This window comes from Ornithorhynchus anatinus, chromosome 2 (assembly GCF_004115215.2).
Source record: "Ornithorhynchus anatinus isolate Pmale09 chromosome 2, mOrnAna1.pri.v4, whole genome shotgun sequence".
Taxonomy (NCBI): domain Eukaryota; kingdom Metazoa; phylum Chordata; class Mammalia; order Monotremata; family Ornithorhynchidae; genus Ornithorhynchus; species Ornithorhynchus anatinus.
Window position 1 is genome coordinate 85,917,497 of NC_041729.1, and position 23,128 is coordinate 85,940,624.

The following is a 23,128-nucleotide window of genomic DNA, read 5'->3' on the forward strand; positions in this document are numbered from 1 at the left end:
TCATGTTGAGTTTTAGGTGGCGGGCCGACATCCAGGTGGAGACATCCCGGAGGCAGGAGGAGATGCGAGCCTGAAGGGAGGGGGAGAGGATAGGGGCGGAGATGTAGATCTGCGTGTCATCTGCGTAGAGATGGTAGTCAAAGCCGTGAGACTGAATGAGTTCACCGAGAGAGTGAGTGTAAATGGAGAACAGAAGAGGGCCAAGAACTCCAACAGTTAAAGGATGGGAGGGGGAGGAGGCGCCAGCGAAGGAGACCGAGAATGACCGGCCAGAGAGGTAAGAGGAGAACCAGGAGAGGACGGAGTCCGTGAAGCCAAGGTGAGATAAGGTATGGAGGAGGAGAGGATGGTCGACAGTGTCAAAGGCAGCAGAGAGGTCAAGGAGGATTAGAATGGAGTAGGAGCCATTGGATTTGGCAAGAAGGATGTCATGGGTGACCTTAGAGAGAGCATTCTCGGTAGAGCGGAGGGGACGGAAGCCAGATCGGAGGGGGTCTAGGAGAGAATGGGAGTTAAGGAATTCTAAGCATCGATTGTAGATGACTTGTTCTAGGATTTTGGAAAGGAAGGGTAGTAGGGAGAGAGGGCGATAACTGGAGGGGGAAGTGGGGTCAAGAGCGGGTTTTTTTAGGATGGGGGAGATGTGGGCATGTTTGAAGGCAGCGGGGAAGGAGCCATTGGAGATTGAGTGGTTAAAAATAGAAGTTAAGGAAGGGAGGAGGGCAGGGGCGATGGTTTTAATAAGGTGAGAGGGAATAGGGTCCGAGGCGCAGGTGGAGGGGGTGGCACTTGCGAGGAGGGAGGAGATCTCCTCTGAGGATACTGCAGGGAAGGATGGGAAAGTAGGGGAGAGGGTTGGTGGGGGGGAGGGGAGAGGCGGAGGGGTGACTTTGGGGAGCTCAGACCTGATTGTGTTGATTTTCGTGAGGAAATAGGTGGCCAGACTGCTGTTTCCACGGTCTCACTCTGATGGCTCCTTTTCTTCTGTCTTCAAACATTTTCATCCCGCTCAGCCAGTGATCCCACATCTCCCTCTAGCTATTTCCCCCACTCCAAACTCTTTCAGTGGGTTGCATCCAGCTGTTTCCTTTCCTGCCTCTCCACCTATTTCCTTCTTGACTCTAAACTGTAAGCAAACATCATGTCTGCTAACTCTGTTTTATTGTGGTCTCCCAAAGAGTAGAGGACTCTGCACACAATAGGTCCTCAATAAATGCCACTGATGATGATGATGATCATGATGATTTTCATCACTAAGCAATGTGACTCAGTGGAAAGAGCATGGGCTTGGGTATAAGAGGTTGTGTATTCTAATCCTGGCTCTGACGCTTATCAGCAGTGTGACTTTGGGCAAGCCACTTCACTTCTCTGTGTTTGTTACCTCATCTTTAAAATGGGGGATAGAGACTGTGAGCCCCACATGGGACAACCTGAATACCTTGTATCTACTCCAGCGCTTAGAACTCTGCCTGGAACATAGTAAGCGCTTAACAAATACCATCATTACTATATTACTTTAGTCAGGCTATTGCTTCCTTCATTCTGATATTACCCTCTTTAAATAATAATAATATGCTGCTTCTCAAGTCCCCAAAGGCCTCCTTGTAACCAAATCCAATGGACTCTACTCTGTCCTATGACCCTTGATATTTTTCCTTCCTTCTTGAACATTATCAGATCATGGTTTTATTACACAGCACTCACCTAGTTATCCTCCTTCCTCTTATTTGCTGGCTATTATTCCACATCTCATTTCAAATTGTAGGTATCCCACAAGGCTCTATCCTGTTTTCCCTATATTTTTCACTTTAAATTCACTCTCTCAAGGAACTCACCCACTGTACCAAATCTGCCTCTCTAGCTATCACTTCTTTCCAGGTATTTAATATCACAATTCCTCAGTATTCTAGGACATCTCCATTTGAGCTGGCAACTCAAATTCCACCTGCATAAAATTCAACTACTCATCCTCCTTCCTAAACTCAGTCCTACTCCCAACTTCCTCATACCACCACCCTCCCAATCAAGGAAATACACAACCTTCATTTCATCCTCAAATTCTCACTGACTTTCAGTGCTCACATTCATTCTGCCACTTAATCCCATTGGCTTTTTTGCTACAATATCTCCTGGATCCTGCCCTTCCTCTCCACAATAATAGCTGTCTCCCTGGTTCAATTAGAATAAGGTATCAGCTTCCTGAATGGTTTCCCTAGGCTTCAGCCTCTGACTGCTTCAATTTACATTTCTTGTTAAGGCCCAGATCAACACTCAAAAATATTGCCTGATACACATCTCCCCATCAAAAACTGGCCCAGAGGTACCTATTTTCCTCTACAACGAGCAGAAATTCCTTACCATTGGCTTCAAGGTTCTCTATCAGCTTTTTCATTTTTTTTTTAATCTGCTCTCATCAGCAACTATTCTTTATATCTCCCAAGAACATCCTCTAACCCTTCCTTGCTCTCAATTGTCCCTTCTCCAACCCCTGGTACAGTTCTTCCTCCTTTCCTGGAATGATCCTCTCTCCTCTCAAACCTCAACCCTCCCCAATTTCAAAGATCTCCTAATAGCCCTCCTCCCCAATTCATTCACCCAACTCCAAGTCACCATCAACCAAATAGCCATCTTTTGCACTGATGTACTTACCCTCTGCCAATCAATGACATTTATTGAGCACTTACTGTGTGCAGAGCACTCTACTAAGCACTTAGGAGAGTACAATAAATCAGATTTGGTAGACACATTTCCTGCCCACAGGGAACACATCTTTACATTCTTTTGTTTTTACCTACAATTGATTTAAATGTCTGTCTTCCCTGATAGATTGCATGGTCCTTGAGGGACGGTATCATATCTACTAACACCATTGTTCTCTCCCAAACACTTAATGCAGTGCTTTGCACAAAGCAGTGTTTAATAAATAGTACTGATTGATTCAGAGACAAGAAGGAAAAAGGAGAAGCAGTTTCAAACCCTGAAAATATCAAACTTGTCAACACCGCAAGAACCAGTCTTATTTGTGCACAAAATGTGGCAGGAATTGTGGGTGCTGCATTTACCTTTTCACACACACTCATGGGTGAATTTCACAGTCTGTGGTATATACTTCAAAAACTGCAACTGTACATATACATTTAAATAAACTCACTGTATACTCACTACTAATTACACTTCGATCTCCTCTATCTTGTAGCTGACCTCTTGCTCTTATCCTGCCTCTGGCCTAGAATGCCCTTCTCCTTCCTATCTGACAGATGATCACTTTACCCACCTTCAAAGTCTTTACTGAAGGTACAACTCCTCCAAAAGGATTTCCCTAAGTCTTCATTTCCCCTTTTCCCAATCCCTTCTGCCTCATCCTTGCATTTGGATTTGCACCTTTTATTCACTCCCTCCCTCAGTTCTACAGCACTTATCTTCATATCCATAATTTATTTATTTACATCAATGCCTGTCTCCTCATCTAGACTGCAAGCTAGTTGTGGGCAGGGAACATGTCTACCAACTCTGTTAGATTGTAATCTCCCAAGTGCTTAATACAGTACTCTGCACATAGTAAGCACTCAATAAATATGATTTATTGATATAGAATGTCATCTTTAATTCTAAATACGTGAATACAAATATACTCTCCACCATATTACAAGGAGCACTTGTCTATGACAGTAAAGGAGTTTTTTAGGTTCATAAAAAAAATGTGGAAGAGTCTGGGCCTTCACATAGCCTCTAACGTGTTTTGTCCAAACCACACAAACCTCTGAACCATTTTAAGCTCACTGATAAGCAATCTTGGAAAAACATTCCCCTGTAATGGGTAACCAGCCTATTGCAGCAGGGGGATGTTATAATTAGCTCTTTGTTGACTTATCTTAAAAAAGCACTTATGTTCAGGCAACGTTTTGTGACAAATGTAGTTTCAGTCCAGTGTTCCTGTAGGAACAAGAAATAGCATTCTTTTCCTTAGCAAAGTAGTACTAGTGATAGGTTTCCACTCTAAAAAATCCTGAAACATGCTTTCACAGACTAACTTCAAACTTGGTACTATCCTAACTGCTGTTCAAGAAGGATAGAAACATGACTAGGACTTTTAGGTAACATTCATCAATGATGCCAAAGCATACAGAGCTCCACAGAAAACTCCAGTTTCTACCAAGGATCTTAAAATCTAAATGGGAAGGATGATAAATATGCACAAAATTTGTTGAACTGAAAATGAATAAACCCACCAGTACACAAGGATTCCTGGGGGGAATGAGATACCAAATAGGATATTTCCCCAATCTGTCATTTTATTCTGTCTGTGTTAAGTGAAGCAGTGTGGCTCAGTGGAAAGAGCACGAGGCTAGGGAGTCAGAGGTCATGGGTTCAAATCCCGACTTCACCACTTGTCAGCCGTGCGACTTTGGGCAAGTCACTTAACTTCTCTGTGCCTCAGTTATCTCATCTTTAAAATGGGGATGAAGACTGTGAGCCCCACGTGGGACAACCTGATCACCCCAGCGCTTAGAACAGTGCCTTGCACTTAGTAAGTGTCTAACAAATGCCACCATTATTATTATTATTATTATCCTATAGACTGTAAATTCCTTGTGGGCAGAAATCGTATCTACTAACTCTATTGTATTATACTTTTCCAAGGGCTTATTACGGTGTTCTGCTCACATTAAGTGCTCAATAAATATCTCTAATTGATGGACTGATTGATGGATTTATAGTTATTAGAATAGCTGGAATCTGGGAGAGCTTCTTAAGGGAGGATAGTTTTAAACTGATTTCTGAAGGAGGGATGGTACCATGTTTATTATTAATATTAATAATAATAATGATAATTGCTGTATTTGTTAAGCACTTATTGAGTGTCAGGCACTGGACTAAGCATGGGGGTAGATACAGGTTTATCAGATTGATCATAATCCCTGTCCCACATGGAGCTCACTGTCTCATCCCCATTTTACAGATGAGAGAACTGAGGCAAAGAGAAATGAAGTGACTTGCCCAAGATCACAATGCAGACAAGAGTCGGAGCCTGGATTATAAGCCATACTCTATATATTCCTAGACCTGTGCTCTATCTACTGTGCCATGCTCCTTTGTGGGAAGGACATGTCAGACAAGAATATGATAAAAGTGGCAGATATGTGAGGAAGTATAAATGGATTTGCCAGAATGGAGTGGAGGACATCAACGAGGCTAGGGATAAACTGTACTTAGGTTTTCACTGACTTGGTTTGGAAAACCAATGCTCTAGAGCATTCTTTTGTAACTCCCCCAAAACTTGGCTAGCTGATGTGGCCTTCTGTTTATTCACAGAGGTATGAGATGGCCTTCAGCTGTTCAGGTTCACAGGGATAACATGTTGTCTTCTTGGGAAAATAGCTCAGGTTATTCCAGGTCAAACCAAGCTTGAACTTTTTGGGTTTCCTAATTTACTGGAATATGAGCTCTTCTCTCGATCTACTTACTTTTATGGATATGTTTCTCATTACTATTTATGTGGCAAGGAGACAAGAGAGAAGGGTGGGATGGGGATTTCTGCAGTTGGAGAGTCAGAAATGCCTAGCAGTTCAGTGACACATTTCATAGGAGGACATCTGGTTATGAAGAAGATTGCCAATTTGGCAATTTGTTTTGAATTGTCAATTTTTTTTCAGACCTCCATCAAACTGTACCCTTCCATCATCTTCCATCACTTTGGCTCTTCTCTGTCTTTTCTCTATATCAGAACCCACCAGAAATCTACTCCTTCTAGTTTTATTCATTTATTCATACTTAAACTAAAGATATAACACTTAATACCTTAGCCTACACCCACTAAGTGCTCATCAAGTATCATTAATGGATTGACAAAGAGAAGGTCTCAAGAGCTAAGAAAGTGGGAAATGGGTTGTATATATATATTGCTATGCTTGGAAGAAATGGGGGTTTCTAGACTACAAACTGACTGTGCTCAGGATATGTGTTATATTGTTATGTGTTTTATTGTTACACTGTATTCTCCAGGTGCTTAGTACAGGGCTCTGCGTGTACTAAGAACTCAGTAAATACAAATGATTGATTGAAATAGTTAGATATTCTCCTTTCAACTCTTCCTCCCAAGGAAAGTGGTATATAATGGAAAACTCCCTCTGCCTTTCCCAAACTTTCTTCCTTTGAGACGTCTGCATGGAATTTTCAACTTTAGTTCATGCAGCTTAAAAAAAATCCAATAAGGACAAAAGAAGTAACACCATTCTATGGGAAGAACATTGACATGTCATCAGTACATAGAATCTTGCCCTTTAGGAGAAGTACATAAGTCACTGGACAATCCAGAAGAATGCTACAGAGACAGCATTAGTCTGCATCTTTGCAATTTGAATGAACCATATTATAAGGCAGTCCATATTTGAAAATCTAATTTTAAGAAGCAAATGTTGAATTAATTTAAATGTACAAACTCTGGTGTGGGGGGTGGATTTATGAAGTTAATACTAATAATTATGGTACTCAAGCTAATCAGGTCAGACACAGTCCCTGTCCTACATGCGGCTCACAGTCTAAGGAGGCAGAACTGATTAGGAAACTGCAGCACAGAGCTGTTAGGTGACTTGCCCAAAGTCCTGCAGTAGACAAGGGGCTAAGACTAGATTAGAACTCAGGTCTTCTGACTAGTAGGACCATGCTCTTCCCACTAGGCTTCACTATTTCCCTTCACACTTTGTTAAGGATTAACCTACCTTATCCTTGCTCTAATTTCCCATCATTTTGGGGATCTATCCACAATAAAGAGTTTAGATTTCTATACCCTTAGTCCTTGGTTATTTTTTATGTCACCTTACTTATTCATTGCTCTGTTTCAATTTCTCCACAGGTAAAATGAAAATAATAAAGTGAATTCAGCTCTTCTTACAGCACAACGGAGACAATGCCTGATCTATTTATATCTTGATTCCCAAATTACACTTTGTGATATTGTTTTCTAACCAAAATATTTAACATGACACCCCAGAGATTTCTTCAGTGACAAAAATGTATCATTAAATAATTCCATTATTTCTGTTTCATAAAATACCACGTAATACAGTTCTGACCCCCAATTTATCATGAGTATGAAACTTTCCATTTGGCAGTGAAAAGGAAAAAAAAAAGAGGGATATTGCAAATCAAGGTGAAGAATTGCTTCATGTTTTAACATTAAAAATAACTGCTGAAGGAATGGATATTAAGAACAACAGAGAGAATGTCCACTGACATCTAGAGAGCTGGAGCCCTAGTTCAGCTGTGCAGTTTGCTCACAGCTAGCAACAACCAAAAGTGGGTCACATTCAAGTTGGCTAATATTCTAACAGGGAAATTTTTTAACCTTGAATTTTAAAAAAAATTATTAAAAGTTTCCAGAGTGTTATACTAAATATTTAATGATTTGTACCTCCTTTTGCAAACTGAGAGGGATATATTCTCCTAGAGGAGGCAGTTCAGCATGAATTTTGCTAGGATTAGTGCCCCACTGTTGTTCCGGATTGCAACCTGGGATACCTCTGATCTTCCCCAGGGTTACTTGAGAACTGAAGTTAATAAAGAGGAGTTTGAAATATGTGGTTGTTGGTGTATTGGAAAATATGGGATAAATAACTCTATGCTAATCCCAGCTCTGCCACTTGTCTGCTGTGTGACCTTGGACAAGTCACTTAACTTCTCTGTGCCTCAGTTACCTCATCTGTCAAATGGGGATGAAGACTCTGAGCCCCATGTGGGTCAACGTGATTACCTTGTATCTCCTCCAGTGCTTAGAACAGTGCTTGGCACATAGAAAGCACTTAACAAATACCAACATTATTATTATTAAACTTGGAAACTTGGATTGAATCAGTAACTACACTCCAGATATCCTGAAGTTCCCAGCTGCTAAACTCTAAAAGGCCCAAAGTATGGGTGTGTGTGTGTGTGGGTGTGTGTGTGGGTGTGTGTGTGTACACACATATAGCTTTACATCCAATTTAAATGTGCACTTTATTTGGTAGTACAGCCAACAAAAGGAAAACTAACGTTTCTGCCCTAAAGCCATTATCAAAGAACCACAGCTCTTTTCTCCTGCACTCCCTTTGATAAAGGCCTTAAGGCTGAAACCTTGCAATTCTTTCATGCACTGCATTGAAAAGGGGGAGAAAAATACAGTTAACCCCTTCTTGCCAATTGCATAGTACACCTGGTTTACAGTAAGGGTGGATTAAGGAGGAAAATGCCTATGTCCCCCTGACCTCAGGCTCAGGTCAGGTTTGGGCCACTGTGGCTACTTCCCTGGCTGAGGGTGCCTTCTGAAGTCTCATCCCTTCACCACACTGATGATTGAGTGAGTGAAGCATTGACTCCCCCTTCCCCACTTCCTGACCCATAGGAGAGCGATGTTTTCCACTGTGCATGGTGGCCAGGCCAGCCGAAGAGTGTTTATGCCCTCAGTTTGTGTGAGGTGCCAGGTGCCAGAAAGCAGTCAGCTCCTTCCTCTCTCCACAACACACATCCCCTCAGAGGCATGTGTTGGATACTCAGGGAGCTGGAGAATTCTGGGCAGAAAATTCTCTGGTGCTTTTGGACTTCAAATGATTTGAATGAGTCTAGAAGCACTTTATTTTTTCATAGCCTTTTCATCTCCATTATCTCATTCTTTTTACAATATACCTAAAAGATAGGGTGAAACAGATATTATTCCCATTTTGTCCTTGAGGAAACTGAGGCTCAGAGAGGTTAAGCAATTTGCCTAAGGTCTCATCCTAACTCCCCATAGGACTTGAACATACGTTTTAAACCTCTTTGCTTCCCCTGTCTGTAATTTATTTTACTGTCTACTCCCCGACTAAACTGCAAGCTACATGAGGGCAGGGATCAAGTTCAATAACTCTGCTGGAATCATCCAAGAGTTTAGAGAGTTATCATTCAATAAGTGCTAATGATTGATTGATGGAAAATGAAAGAAACCCCCTAAGAGGAATGCATTGTTTTTCTAGCCCTAGAGCCATCTGGGCATTATTTTTTTTTCCCCTCATGAGGGCAAGGATTCTCCACTCCTGCCTAACTGGCTTTTACAATATCTTGTTCTGCACTATTAAGGGTGGAGGGAGAAGAAGACTAGATCAATCATTCAACATTATTTTTGGTACTTACTATGTGCAAAGAAATCAACCAAGTAGCTAAGGGATCACAGTAGAGTTAGAAGACATGATCCTTGCCATCTCAGAGCTTATGATCGAGCAGGGGAGACAGACATAAAATAATATCTGTGGAGCAGCTTGCCTCCAAATAATAATAATTATTATTATTATGGTATTTGTTAAGCATTTACTATGTGCCAAGCACTATTCTAAGAGCTGGGGTAGACACAAGATAACCAGGACACAAGATAACCAGGTTGTTCCACGTGGGGCTCACAGTCTTAATCCCCATTTTCCAGATGAGGTAACTGAGGCACAGAGAAGTGAAGTGACTTGCCCAAGGTCACACAGTGGACAAGTGGCAGAGGTGGGATTAGAATTTATGTCCTCTGACTCCCAAGCCCGTGCACTTGCCACTAGGCCATATTGCTTCTCCAAAGAACTTCAATCTTGGTCACACATATTTACCCATGTGTCCTCAGAAGAAGGCTAGAGACATTTTACCCAAGCTTTTTTTACAGGTTGAAAAACTGAGACAAATAGAAACCGGAGTCAAAATTAGTTTACATTGCTGGATTCCTAGCCTAGTGTCCTGTTGTCTTCAGTAGGAAAAAAAAAAACCCAACTGCAATAATTGTGTGCTCCAGCCATAATCCTGTTGTTAGCCAAAGTACTACATCATATATGATTCTCATGGGAGGGCTTTCTTATTGAAAAGTATCGTGGCCAAATGCCTGTGTGTGCCTAGAAAAAATAATCTCCAATCCCTCACTTTCCTTCTGGATGGTAAGCCCCATAATCATTACCATTAAAATGGATTCCTTGAGTTGTCACAGGGACAAACTCCTGGAAGAGTGACATTGAATGGGATCTGATGGAGTGATGGGTTGACTGACAACAACAGAACAACTCCTTAGACTACCATCCCCCATACCCTTGGGGAGCTGGGTGTCTCAGTAGCACATAGCAGGATTGGGTCTGGACAGAACCATCAGCAAATGCTTAATGGGAGCAGTTGCACTCTACCTCCATGTCAATTGTGCAGGAGTGCTCAAGTCAGTTTTCTGTATTTTTTGACAGTTTACTCAATAATAATAACGGTATTTGTTAAGTGCTTACTAAGTGTCAAGCACTGTTCTATGTGCTGGTGTAGATAGAAGCTAATGAGGTTGGACACTGTCCTTGTGCACAGAGAAGTGAAGTGACTTGCTCAAGATCACACAGCAGACAAGTCACAGAGGCAGAATTAGAACTAATGTCCTTCTGACTCAGAGGCCCATGCCCTATCCACCAAGCCATGCCCCGCATCATGAGCAAGTGCAGACAAGCTGTAGCCACACTTAGACCTGGACACCCTCCACCAAAATGGAGCATGGTCTGGAGTGGAGTCTCATATAGACTCCATGTCCAACAGCCTACTACTTTTTTCAGGGAGCCAGAGTGTTAGCAACATTCCTCCACCACAATTGATTGGGCTGCCCATAGCTAGGAAACTCTTCCCACTGCCTCCCTCAGATGGGCATAACCCTGCCCAAATAGAAGAGTGAAGGAGAGATTGTTCTTGTTCCGGAACAAGTAGACCTATCACTAAACCATCCTGTAGGCCCAAAGACAAAACTGAACCTTAATTAGATGATCTAAGAACATTATACCTAAGAGGAATAAAGAGGATCAACAAGCAAATATTACAAAGGCCATTTTCCAATTTACTGGTAATGTTATAATTATGTTTTTTTGTTAAGCTTCAGCTACATGCCAAGGACCATATCAAACGCTGGAGTAAATAAAAGACAATCAGGTCAGATATAGTCCAAATCTCACATGGGGCTAACAGTGCTTTGCACATAGTAAGTGCTCAATACATACTATTGAATGAAGTCTAAGTAGGAGTTCTGAACACGTATTTAATCCCCATTTTACAGATGAAGAAACTGAGGCCCAGAGAAGTTAAGTGACTTTCCCAAGGTTACATAGCAGACAAGCAGGCAATTTGAACTCAGGCCCTCTGGGTGGGAAGGTCAAGTTACTTAAACTCTCTGGACCTCAGTTTCCTCCTCTATCTCCTCCCTATCTTCAGAGGAGCAGCTCTGCACAAAATATGTTCTTAACACATACCAAAAAAAGAAAAAAAAAGTAATTTGCCCAATGTCACACAGTAGGCAATTTGCAGACTACTTTTCTAACATGAATAAAGGTAAATAAAAGGAAAGAGGGTAGGAAGAAAAAGAGAAAGAGGTTAGGTGGTGGCCAGAGGTGGGAGGGGAATTAGTTAGATTGCTTTGAGATGGTTTGATAGAGTTTCTGAGGCTTGAGTCATGATGTGAAGGTTGGAAAGGACTTACTGGATAGGGAAGGAGAGGTCTTTTAGCAGAGGCCTCCAAAGGCCACGATCAACAGTGTCATTTTTGTCTGAATGGCAGAGACAAGCACTTCAGATTATTGAGTGCAGGGACAGCTGGTCTGAATGGTATTTGATGAAAATCATTGGGACAATAGATTGTACAGGGAAAATGGTTAGAGATAAAGAGGTCATCAAGCAGGAGCTGCTGGAATTCAGGTAAGATTAAAAGCGTTCCAGGATGAGGGAGGTGATAGGACAAGAGAGGAAAGGGCAATTACCATGGACAGTAATAATAATGATAATTTAAAAAAATGATAGCATTTGTTAATATGCCCAATCTGATTATCTTGTACCTCCCACAGTGCTTAGCATTAGATAATCAGAGATAATCAGATTGGGTACATTCTCTGTCCCGTGGAGCTCAGAGTCTAAAGGGGAGGAAGAATAGGTATTTAAACCCCTTTTTCAGATGAGGAAGTGACTTGCCCAAAGTCACACATCAGGCATTGGTTGAGTGGGGATTAAAAACCCAGATCATCTGATTTGTAGTCCCACCCTCTTTCCACTTGGCCACACTGCTTCTTACTTGTTCTTTCTCAAAGGCCTAGTAGGGTGCTCGGCACACAGTAAAGTGCTCAATGAATCAGTTTACACCACCCTTCTGACTTGCCGCTGTTTCACCCTCCTTTTTGCTCCTTCTCATCCTTCTCCTTTTCCTCAAGTGCTCTTGTGCTGCTTAACTTGCCATAACTGGACAGGACAAGGCATCTGGAGTTACTGAGCCAATTTTCAGATCAATACCATTAAGCAGAGACAACAAGCTCCAGGTCTTCTGAGGTGGAGTCATAGTGGCTCCCATTTTGCCAGAGGCTCAGTTGGACCATATTCCCACCCCTGTTATTTACTGATGATTGCAGGGTGTTGACAGTTAATGGTGCTTCAGTGTGCTGGAGAGAGGCACAATATCTCCAGGTTTGCTCAAGCTCACAGGTGGTGAGGCAGGGGGCAAGAGGGAAGCAGTATGGTGTAGTGGATAGAGCACAGGCCTGGGAGTCAGAGGTCATGGGTTCTAATCCTGGCTCTGCCATTTGTCTGCTGTATGGCCTTGGGAAAGGTACTTAACTTCTCTGGGCCTCAGTTACCTTAGCTGTAAAATGGGGATAAAGACTGGGAGCCCCATGTGGGAAAGAGACTCTGTCCAACCGGATTAACTTGTAGCTACCCCAGCTCTTAGAACAGTGCTTGACACATAGTTAAGTGCTTAACAAGTACCAACATTATGGCATTAAAAGGAGCCTCTGACTTTGCAACCTGATAAGGAGGATTATAACCCATAAAACCTGGGACCAGGCCATTAGCCACTTCATGGCAACAGGGAAAAGGATTCAGCTTCCATACTGGCTCCATGCCAGCCGCTTTCCATCCCCAAAGGGTGGGCAGGTTAGCTGTGGATGCCCTACCTGCCCAAAAAGGTGCAGGGGTAAAGTAATTGGCTTTGTCTCTGAAGTGCTAAGCCCAAAGAAGGGATTGGACATGTTTCCCCCAAGTATTCAGCCCCTATGCCAGTGCTTGTTTTCCATTAAAATGGTCTCAGAATAGCTGATTTGCAGATCTAAATTTGGCCTGTGAAGCATCGTAGGGAGTAAAATTCTTCCAAATATTGGCCCCAAATCAAAAAGAGCTGGAAAGGACTTTACTTGGAGCTGGGGTATCTCAGCAAAGCTACTCATTGTTGTCAGCTGCAGGATGATTCAGTAAAAAAAAAAAACTATTCTGTCCTTTCACCTCTTAGTGCTTAGGTGTTTCCTCTCCTCCACTGTCATGCCAATTTTCTTGGAGCACGTACTAGTTAAAGCGACACCGGATGAGCAGTAACTCTTGGGAGAATTCCTTAGGAGAAAATTTAATTTCTGAATCTGAATCTGTACAAGGTAAATATAATGTCAGCACCAAGCCACATTCAATTGCCAATGTAGACTGCCTCAAGAGCTCACTCTGGGACCTTAATATTAGTCTGTCTACCTGGCTACTAAATTACATTTCAGACTTTTCCAGTCCCTGGCCCATTCCCTTATCCCTGTGCCTCTGGCCTTGAGTGGTTGAAGGCTTCAAAGAAATTGGTCACTGATGGAGGAGAATGACCAGCATTGTATATCGCCCTTTGAAAAGCAGGCTTCTATTTGACTTCTCAGATTTGGAGGGATTTGGAGTATCTTAACCCCAGTAGCCCTGACTTCCTAAGCAGACTTGGTGGCTGGGAAGGAAAGGACAAAGAGAGAAGGAGAACTGAATATTTAAAGAGGCTTTCTGCTGACACGAGGACAGAAATATATGAGCAATGTCCTTAGGGGAAGTGACTTTTCTTCATTCACCAGAGACTGGATGGGCCCTCTGGTAAGGTTAAATAAAGGAGTAAATAAAAAAAGTGGAGACAACTTAGCTAGAAACAGGAGGAGTACCTTATCAAATAGCAGAGAAAGAGAGGGACAAGAGAATCACAAGAGGAGAAAAAGGGGAAAAATCAGAAAGCTTGGAGTGAAAATCAACAATGAGCACTGAAAATGGTATGTGTCCATATCCCTTTATTGTATTTCTCCAAAGTGAAAAAAACTCCCACTAATTTGCTCATTTTTCTCCCATCCCTAAAGTGGAAATACAATCCACTGATGAGGGAATATTGGTCAAAAAAGTAGGTAACTGGTGATCATTTGACTGGGTATTATGAGAATTTGCTGCATGCAGAATGCACTGCAGACCGGGCAGTGACCTGACCATGTGAGCTTTCCATGCATGAAGAGAAGGGTGGTTCCTGGGTAGGGCAGGAGCTATCATTCAAATAGTTAGTACTATTATCATTCAATACGTTAGTAGAATGAAGCCAGGGCTAATGTGGTCTTGGACTAAAAGGAGATAATTTTGCTTTCTACATTCCTCATGTCTTTTGGGAGAAAATAAAGAGGAAAAAATGAGGAAGTATATACATTTTTCTGGCTACATATGAGTAAGAACATGAATAGCAATCTGAGTCACAGAAAGTACACATTTAAGTGCATATGAAATTCACTTGTGTTCAAATGAGAGGAAATATGGATATATGTATAGCTAAGATAGTCTGGAGCATGTATACGTGTGTGAGTATGTGTGTGGTTTACTTTGATTCCCCTGAGGTGAATATTAGAAGTTTCCTTCTTGTCTTCAGTCATGTTTGGAATTGTTTTCAGGATGTTTAGACTCTTTTCCTCAAGTTGTCACCAGCTCATTACCACAGAATTACATTTTACAAACAAGAGCTGGCTAGAGAGCCAACTTGGCTTGACTGCTGCTGTCTAAGGGAATTGTAAAAAGGATAAATTTCCTTCTTTTTGAAAAGACAAGCACAATCTGACCAGCAGGCAGGCAGGCAGGCCGGCTCACTGCCTATTTTCCCTTCCAGTCCTGGCTCATGGCCGTTTGCTCTCATGGAGTAGCTCTCTGATGAAGTGAACGCATTTTGTTTTGTTTTTTTCTTGGAACTAAGGTCCCATGTGCTTTGCTACAGGAACACATCCTTCACAGCTTCATCTCAATCAGCTCTGAAATGACTGGTACACATGGACATTCTTCTGGCAGGGAGGCCACGGCTCCCTGTTCCCTCCATTCTGTTATTAATTAAACCAAAACCCCCAGAGGGAAAAACAAGGGAAGGACGAGAAGTTGCCAGCCAAAACAGCACCTTGTCCTTCCCAGAGACCCAAATCAATTAATTAGCATATTTATTCAATTAGGGTCAAATTCCTGGGTGTGTTCATCTGCAAATATCTTTAGATTATATTTTTCTGGGACTGTTGGATAACCATCCTCTCCTTTCAGGTAAATTCCAGGAAGCCTGGAAGTTGCCATCATGACTGCAGGACCAGTTTGGCCTCATGGAAAGAGCAGGGGCCTGGGAGTCAGAGGACCTGGGTTCTAATCCATCTCTACCACTTGTCTGCTGTGTGATCTTGGGTAAGTCACTTGCCCTCTCTGCACCTCAGTTTCCTCATCTGTAAAATGGGGATTCAATACCTGTTATACCTCTTATTAAGACTGTGAGTCCTATGTGGGACAGGGACAGCATCCAATTTGATTAACTTGTATCTACCCCAGCACTTGACCCATATAAGCACTTAACATCATAATAATAATACAATACAAATAATACAATACAAATAATAATATAAACAAGAATAATAATAATAACAATGATACACTGCTTTCCATTTAGGGGTGCCCAACTATCTAACACTGGGTCACCTGTGCAGAGAATAAAATCAATAAAAGCCTTAAACATTCAAAAAAGAACTCCAAATGCTCTAAGCACAAGGTATCTCCAATCATTCATTAATATCCCCAATATCAAGGTAAAAGTCACTGATACTTACAAGATAATTTCCCAACTTAACCAGGACACGGGAGATCTTATTGGATTCCAGGGACTATTTCTAGTTCCCATGGTCTCTCAACACTCTCCATTGCTCTCTCAGAATGCAGCTTGTGTTTAGCACCAAACAGCAATGGAAGAACACAGGTAAACCAGTCCCATCCTGATATGAAGATCATTACATCAACTTTATTGCTTTGTTTTCTGGCAGCTAAGTGATGCTCCTGCCATCTCACTTCCCAGTCTCTCCATGTAACCTATGAGCAAATGTCTCCTCTATAGAAGCCTCCACCAGAAAAATGTTTATATTATGAACCAATATAGCCTAGACCTTTCCTGGAAACATTCATCAGAATATTGGTTCCTCTACAAGTTATCAGTTACCCCTGAATCTGGTTGTGGTCATATATTCTGTTGTACTTTCCCAAGTACTTAGTACAGCGTTTTGTACACAGTAAGTGATCAATAAATGCCACCAATTGTTCCCCAGTGCCTATCAGTCAGTGAATCATATTTATTTAGCACTTACTATGTGCCAAGCACTGTATCCCGGCTCTGCCACTTGTCAGCTGTGTGACTGTGGGCAAGTCACTTAACATCTCTGTGCCTTCAGTTACCTCATTTGTAAAATGGGGATTGACTGTGAGCCTCACGTGGGACAACCTGATTCCCTGTATCTACCCCAGCGCTTAGAATTGTGCTCTGCACATAGTAAGCACTTAACAAATACCAACATTATTTTTTTGAGAAGCAGCATGGCTCAGTGGAAATTGCCCAGGCTTGGGAGTTAGAGGTCATGGGTTTGAATCCCAGCTCTGCCACTTGTCAGCTGTGTGACTGTGGGCACTTAACTTCTCTGTGTCTGAGTTACCTCATCTGTAAAATGGGGATTAACTGTGAACCTCACGTGGGACAACCTGTTTACCCTGTATCTGCCCCAGGGCTTAGAACAGTGCTCGGCACGTAGTAAGCACTTAACAAATACCAACATTATTATTATTATTAAGTGTTGGTAGACACATTCCCTGCCAACTAGGAACTTACAGTCTACAGGGAGAGACAGACATTAATATAAATAAATTACAGATATGTACATATGTGTGTGGAGTTGAGGGTGGAGTGATTGAAGGGTGTTAATACAAGTATAAGGCCAATGAAAAAGGGAGTGGGAGACAAGAAAATGAGGGCTTAGTTGGGGAAGCCCTCTTGGAAGTGACATCTTTTTAATAAGGGTTTAAAGGTGGGAATAGTGATTGTCAAGAGAAACTAGAGATCCTACTAACCACTGAAAAAGAGCAATACTCTTGTGCTTGATCCCCAGGGCTGTTCAACATTGGAGCAAGCTCTCTGCAAGCTGCAGTCAATCCTCTGTTGCTAGAAAGCTCTAAGGAAAGCATCGGTAACAGTATACCTTTGTGTTGTCCTGCTTGTAGGCAGAAGGCTGGATTTGATGAAACCTTAAGAGCACATCCAGCTCTGAGATTTTGTAGCTCGAGAAGGCTATTTTGCAGATGTGCCCACCCTCTGAGGACTCTGTAAACAAAAAGCTCGGCCTGAGCAGTACTAAAAACGGCTGTGGTTTGGCCCACTAACATTTGCTCTCACTCTCCCGCTCCTTATGGAGCAATAACAAATTCCTTCTCCAAAGCTACAAGACTTGTTAGAATGCATGTTTTTAAATTCCACAGCTACTGATGAAAGCACAAGATATAAAATGCTGAAGAAATCTCAGTGGCATCCCAGGCATTTAGGGAAAAAAATTAAAGTGCTGCGGCCCGTTCCCCCCAAATAGATGGGCTCTGAAATCGGCAGAGACACATGATCTCACAGCCATACCTTCCAGATGGAAATTGGAAGACATGGAAGGACTGCAATCAAATCTAGAGAAGTCATTTGATCAATTGATCAATCAATTGTATTTATTGAGTGCTTACTATGTGCAGAGCACTGTACTAAGCACTTGGGAGAGTTCAATACAACCAAATTAAAAAACATGTACCTACCCATAACAAATTTACAGCCTAGAGGGGGAGACAGTCACTATTATGAATAATTTATAGTTTATAATTTAAAGATACGTACCTAAGTGGGGTTGGGGCGAATATCAAATGTCTAAAGGTCACATATCCAAGTGCACAGATGATGCAGAAGGAAGAGCAAGCTGGGGAAAAGAGAGCTTAATTGGGGAAGGCCTCTTGGAGGAAATATGACCCCAGTAATGTTTTGGAAGTGGAGAGAGGGGTGGCCTGGACTATATGGAGGTGGAGGGTGTTCCAGACTAGGGGGAGAATGTGGGAAAGGTGTTGGCAGTGAGATAGACTAGATCGGGGCACAGTGAATAAGCTGGAGCTAAAGAAGCAGAGTGCACAGTATGAATGCTTTAAAGCCAATGGTAAGAAGCTTCTGTGTGATGCAGAGGTGGATGGGCAGCAACTGGAGGTTCCTGAAGCATGGAAAAACATGGACTGCACATTTTTGTTGATAACTGATCTATGCAACAAAATGAAGTATGGATTGAAATGGGGAGAGACAGGAGGCTGGTCAGTCAGTGAGGAGGCAGATGCAGTAGTCAAGGCGGGGTAGGATAAGTTCTTGGAACAGCATAGTAACAGTTTGAATGAAGAGGAAATGGTGGATTTTAGCAATGTTGTGAAGGTATCTACTCTACCAACAGAGAACACAGCTTGAAGGAGCTTCTGGGCCTCCCTCTGAAAAGAGGGAATATAAAGCTTCTATTGTTTGTGTACCGTGTACAGTTTCTTCTTGTCGGCAGAGCCCATTGTTGGGCAGGAATTGTCTCTCTCTGTTGCCGAATTGTACATTCCAAGCCCTTAGTACAGTGCTCTGCACACAGTAAGCGCTCAATAAATATGATTGAATGAATACAACTATTTGGGAACCTGGTCCCATTGAGAAATCAAGAGCTAAAATATAGACTCAGTGTTCTTCCAAAACAAAATCATTGCCTCACTTCATTTAACTGAAGAAGGAAAAGAACACACAAGAAATGAAGTGCAATTTGCAAGAACCTGTGTAGATTCTGGCAAAATCCAGGGAACAAGCCCTGTATAAAAGCACAGATCCTTGTATTTTGAAATTAATTCCTTACTCATTCTTCTCCAAAGTTTTCCTCTATCACAGTTAGAGCAAAAACAATGTAGCTCTTTTCTTTCTAATTCAATCAATCATTTGTATTTATTGAGCACTTACTGTGTGAAAAGCACTGTCCTAATTCAAGGGTCAGCAGAAAACCTCTTTGAATATTCAGTCCTCCTTGTCTCTTTTTCTTTTCCTTCCCACCCACCAAGATTACCCAGGAAGTCAGGACCATTGGGGTTAAGATACCCCAAATCCCTCTAAATTTTAAAAGTCAAAAAACACAGATTATACCCGCTGATATGGGGATGCAAATCCAAAGCCACAAAATCAATAGCTGATAAAATAATGCAATCTCCAGTGGCTGAGGCATTTCTCTTACACTGCAATGGCGCTGCACACAACCTGGAGGTCTGGTTGTAACTTCATGAAAAATTCTTTGCAAGCTTTCATTCGTATGGATTTGCTGTATTTAATTATATTTATCATCCCCCAAATAGTCCACGCTTATCAAAGATATTGAATGTTTTGTTCTAGAAGCAATGTAGTATGCCATATTTTATGAAATTTTACATGCTATGTGTATTGATCTTAGTATAAACTAAGGAGCAGACTTTGTTTAAACTAAGGTTTTAAATTCAATTTTGTATCAGTTTCTTCAACTCATTATCCATAATGTATTTGTTTCCCTCCATGGAACTTTTACCTGGTTCAATTATGCAAACTTCAACTTGAATCAGGTCTGCCTATCTCCCAATTTTTCTATTTGATCATGGAAATTTTACATGCAGAATCATTCATTGCATTTGGAAGTGTGACCTTTGGACATTTGCTATTCTCTCCACCTCAACACTACAGCACTTACGTATTTATGTACATATATTTAAATCACATATTATAAATTACTTGTACATTTATATTAGTGTCTATCTCTCCCTTTAGATGGGAAACTCATTATGGGCAGAGAACATGACTGCTAATTCTGTTGTACTGTACATTCCCAAGTACTCTGTTTTATTGTACTCTCTGGAACTCTTGGTATCGAGTAACTGCTCAATAAATACCACTGCTTGATTGATGGATTGAGTTAGGCAACCTGAATTTTTTCTCAATTTAGTTGACCGTCTCTGACTTGACTGTTTTTTCTTTTTATTTACACACCGGGAATCCTTTGGTTCAGAGAGTTCTTTTTGTCTTAGAAATCCAGAGAGAAACAGGAAGACCAAGATGCTACAGGCCTGCGAAACCCCAGTTTGAGTCCTCACCACAGTGTCAGGTTGCCCTGGATATCTAGAAGGGCTTCCTCCACCTTGACCTAGGAATGACATACACTGAGCCCTGAATATGTTATACAGTGTGCTAAGTGCTGAGATCAATACAAGGTAATTGTATTGGAGACCGTCACTGTCTCACAAACTTCACAGTCATCTTCACTTCTCCTTGGCCAACCAGAGCTAACCAAAAGGGTTGTGAATATTGTTCAGATGAAATCATATCAGGAATTACTCGGGTCATCTGATAGGATCCCTGGTTGGTGGTAAATGAGGGTGATGAATAGAATTCATATTTAAGCAGGTGAATAGCAATGTGACTATTGAATTCTGAGGGGATTTAGACTCTAGACTGTAAACTTGTTGTGGAAACTGTCTACCAAACCAGTTGTATCGTACTCACCCAAGGGCTTGGCACAATGCTCTGCACACAGTAAGACTTAATGACTATGATTTATTAATTGATTTAGAATTGTTCTTTAACAACCAGGATGGTGAGTGTTATAGCCTGTATTCCATCTAGTAAGAGGGGATCCAGTTAAATCTTATTACTCTTGTAGTAGCCCCAAAGAAGGGCCATGTTAAGTGGGGAAAGGATGCAGGAGAAGAATCAAAGGCAGCAGTTGCCCCTCCTCTCTTCCCTTCCATATATAGCCTTATTTTTTTGTGTGTCCTCATCATGAGGATGTTCATGGTCTCCTCAAGACAAGAATGTCATGTTTCTCTATTCAACAAAAAGAGTTAGCAGGAAGAAAGAGCGAGAGCCTGAGAACACAGATTCTTCCTTGGAGTGTAATTCAGATTGCAGGATTAGAGTCTGGCAAGATTACATGGTGATCCTGCTCTACCCTGTTTTCTCCTCTCATGCTTCCCTATGTGACAACTATTCCACTTGTTCCATCCAGTACACAACACACATTCAAATGGCAAGTGGGAAATTGCTTTATGACAAACAAGAAAGGGCAGATATAAGCTGGAAGTAATGATAATGATATTATTAATAATAATCAAGGTAAAGATAATTATAAGGAATTGTAATATTTGGTAAGGGCTTACAACATGACAAGCACTGTACTCAATACAGGGGTAGATACAATACTCATAGGTCTGACACTGTGCCTATCCCCACATGGGTCTCACAGCCAAAGGGGAAAGGAGAACAGGTATTTCATTCCCATTTTACATATCAGGAAACTGAGGCACAGAGAAGTTAAATGACTTGCCCAAGGTCACACAACAGACAAGTGGTGGATCCTTGATTATAACCCAGAGCCTCTAACTCCCATGTGTTGCCGTTGTCTTCCACGGGCTCGGGCTCTGTGGCAGAGAGGTGAGCCCCAGGATGCCTTTATTCATTCATTCATTCATATTTATTGGACACTCACTCCATGCAGAGCCCTGTCTAAGCTCTTGGAAAATACAATTCAGTAATAAAGAGAGACAATCCCTGCCTACAATGGGCTTACAATCTAGATGGGGCTAGAAGGACATCAAATCAAGTAAACAGGCATCCATATAAATAATGGAATTATCGACATATACATATATGCATAAGTGCTGTGGGGCATGGATGGGGGGAAGAGCAAAGGGAGCCAGTTGAGGCGATGTGGAAGGGAGAGGGAGCTGAGGAAAAGGGGGCTTAGTCTGGGAAGGTCTCTTGGAGGAGGTGCACCTTCAGTAGGGCTTTGAAGAGGGGGAAGAGTGATTGGCAGATTTCAGGAGGGAGGGTGTTCCAGGCCAGAGGTAGGATATAGGGCAGGGATAGGCAGCAAGACAGGAGAGAAGAGAGGTGAGCTAAGAAAGGGCAAGATGATGGAGAGCTTTGAAGCCAATAGTGAGGAGCTTTTGTTTCACAGTGGAGTTCTGTTCTCCTCGAGCTGCTGCAGAGGTTTTTTCTCCTCCTCTCCTCTGCTCCCAGCTGCAGTCACTGATGGATCAGGTCCAGCAGGTCACGACTTCCACCCCCTTCCCAAACATGTACCCCACCACCACAGCTCATGGAGCATCCCCAAGCCTTGGCCTGGAGCCCAGAGTGCGACACCTCATGGAGACACTGCCACCACAGGACGCCTCCAACCCCTGTCCTCATCATAGCTTGGGATTCACTCTACTGTCTTGTGTTTCCCCAACGCTTTTGGGGTCTTTCCCTGCCTCCCCCCAGGTCATGTAGTTTCACAATGGTGGAGCGGACCACCAGGTGAAGGTCAACAGAATCAATGGCAGAAGGACCAAGGGCAGTGAACAGGGACCACTGGAAACCAAGGGATGCCAACCTCCTGCTCAACCACCCATGAGAATCCACGGAACTTGACTGACAGCACAGGTACTAATGCTGGTTCATTCTAGGGGGGACCATCTTCGGGGTGAGGGGAAAGGGCAAGGGGAACTGACTAATTCAGCTCAGGGTGGGCTTATTTAAATTGACAGATGTGTTAAAACCCAACCTGTGTAGGCAGCCCATGCTCTGTACCTGAAGAGGCACCCACCAGCTGAGACTTCCTGGGACGAAGAGAGAGCTGTTGTTGGTATTTGTTAAGCACTTACTATGTGCAGAGCACTGTTCTAAGCGCTGGGGTAGACAGAGGGGAATCGGGTTGTCCCACGTGGGGCTCACAGTCTTCATCCCCATTTTACAGATGAGGGAACTGAGGCACAGAGAAGTTAAGTGACTTGCCCACAGTCACACAGCTGACAAGTGGCAGAGCTGGGATTCGAACTCATGGGCCCTGACTCCAAAGCCCGTGCTCTTTCCACTGAGCCACGCCTCGACTTGTTGTCTTGGCGTTCTCTACAGTGCAGCTCTGTGGGAGTGGTAGCACCATGCCCATGCTCTTCCTGCTAGGTCACATGGCTTCTTAGCTGTGGGAAGTGCAGAACAAACCTGTTAATCATA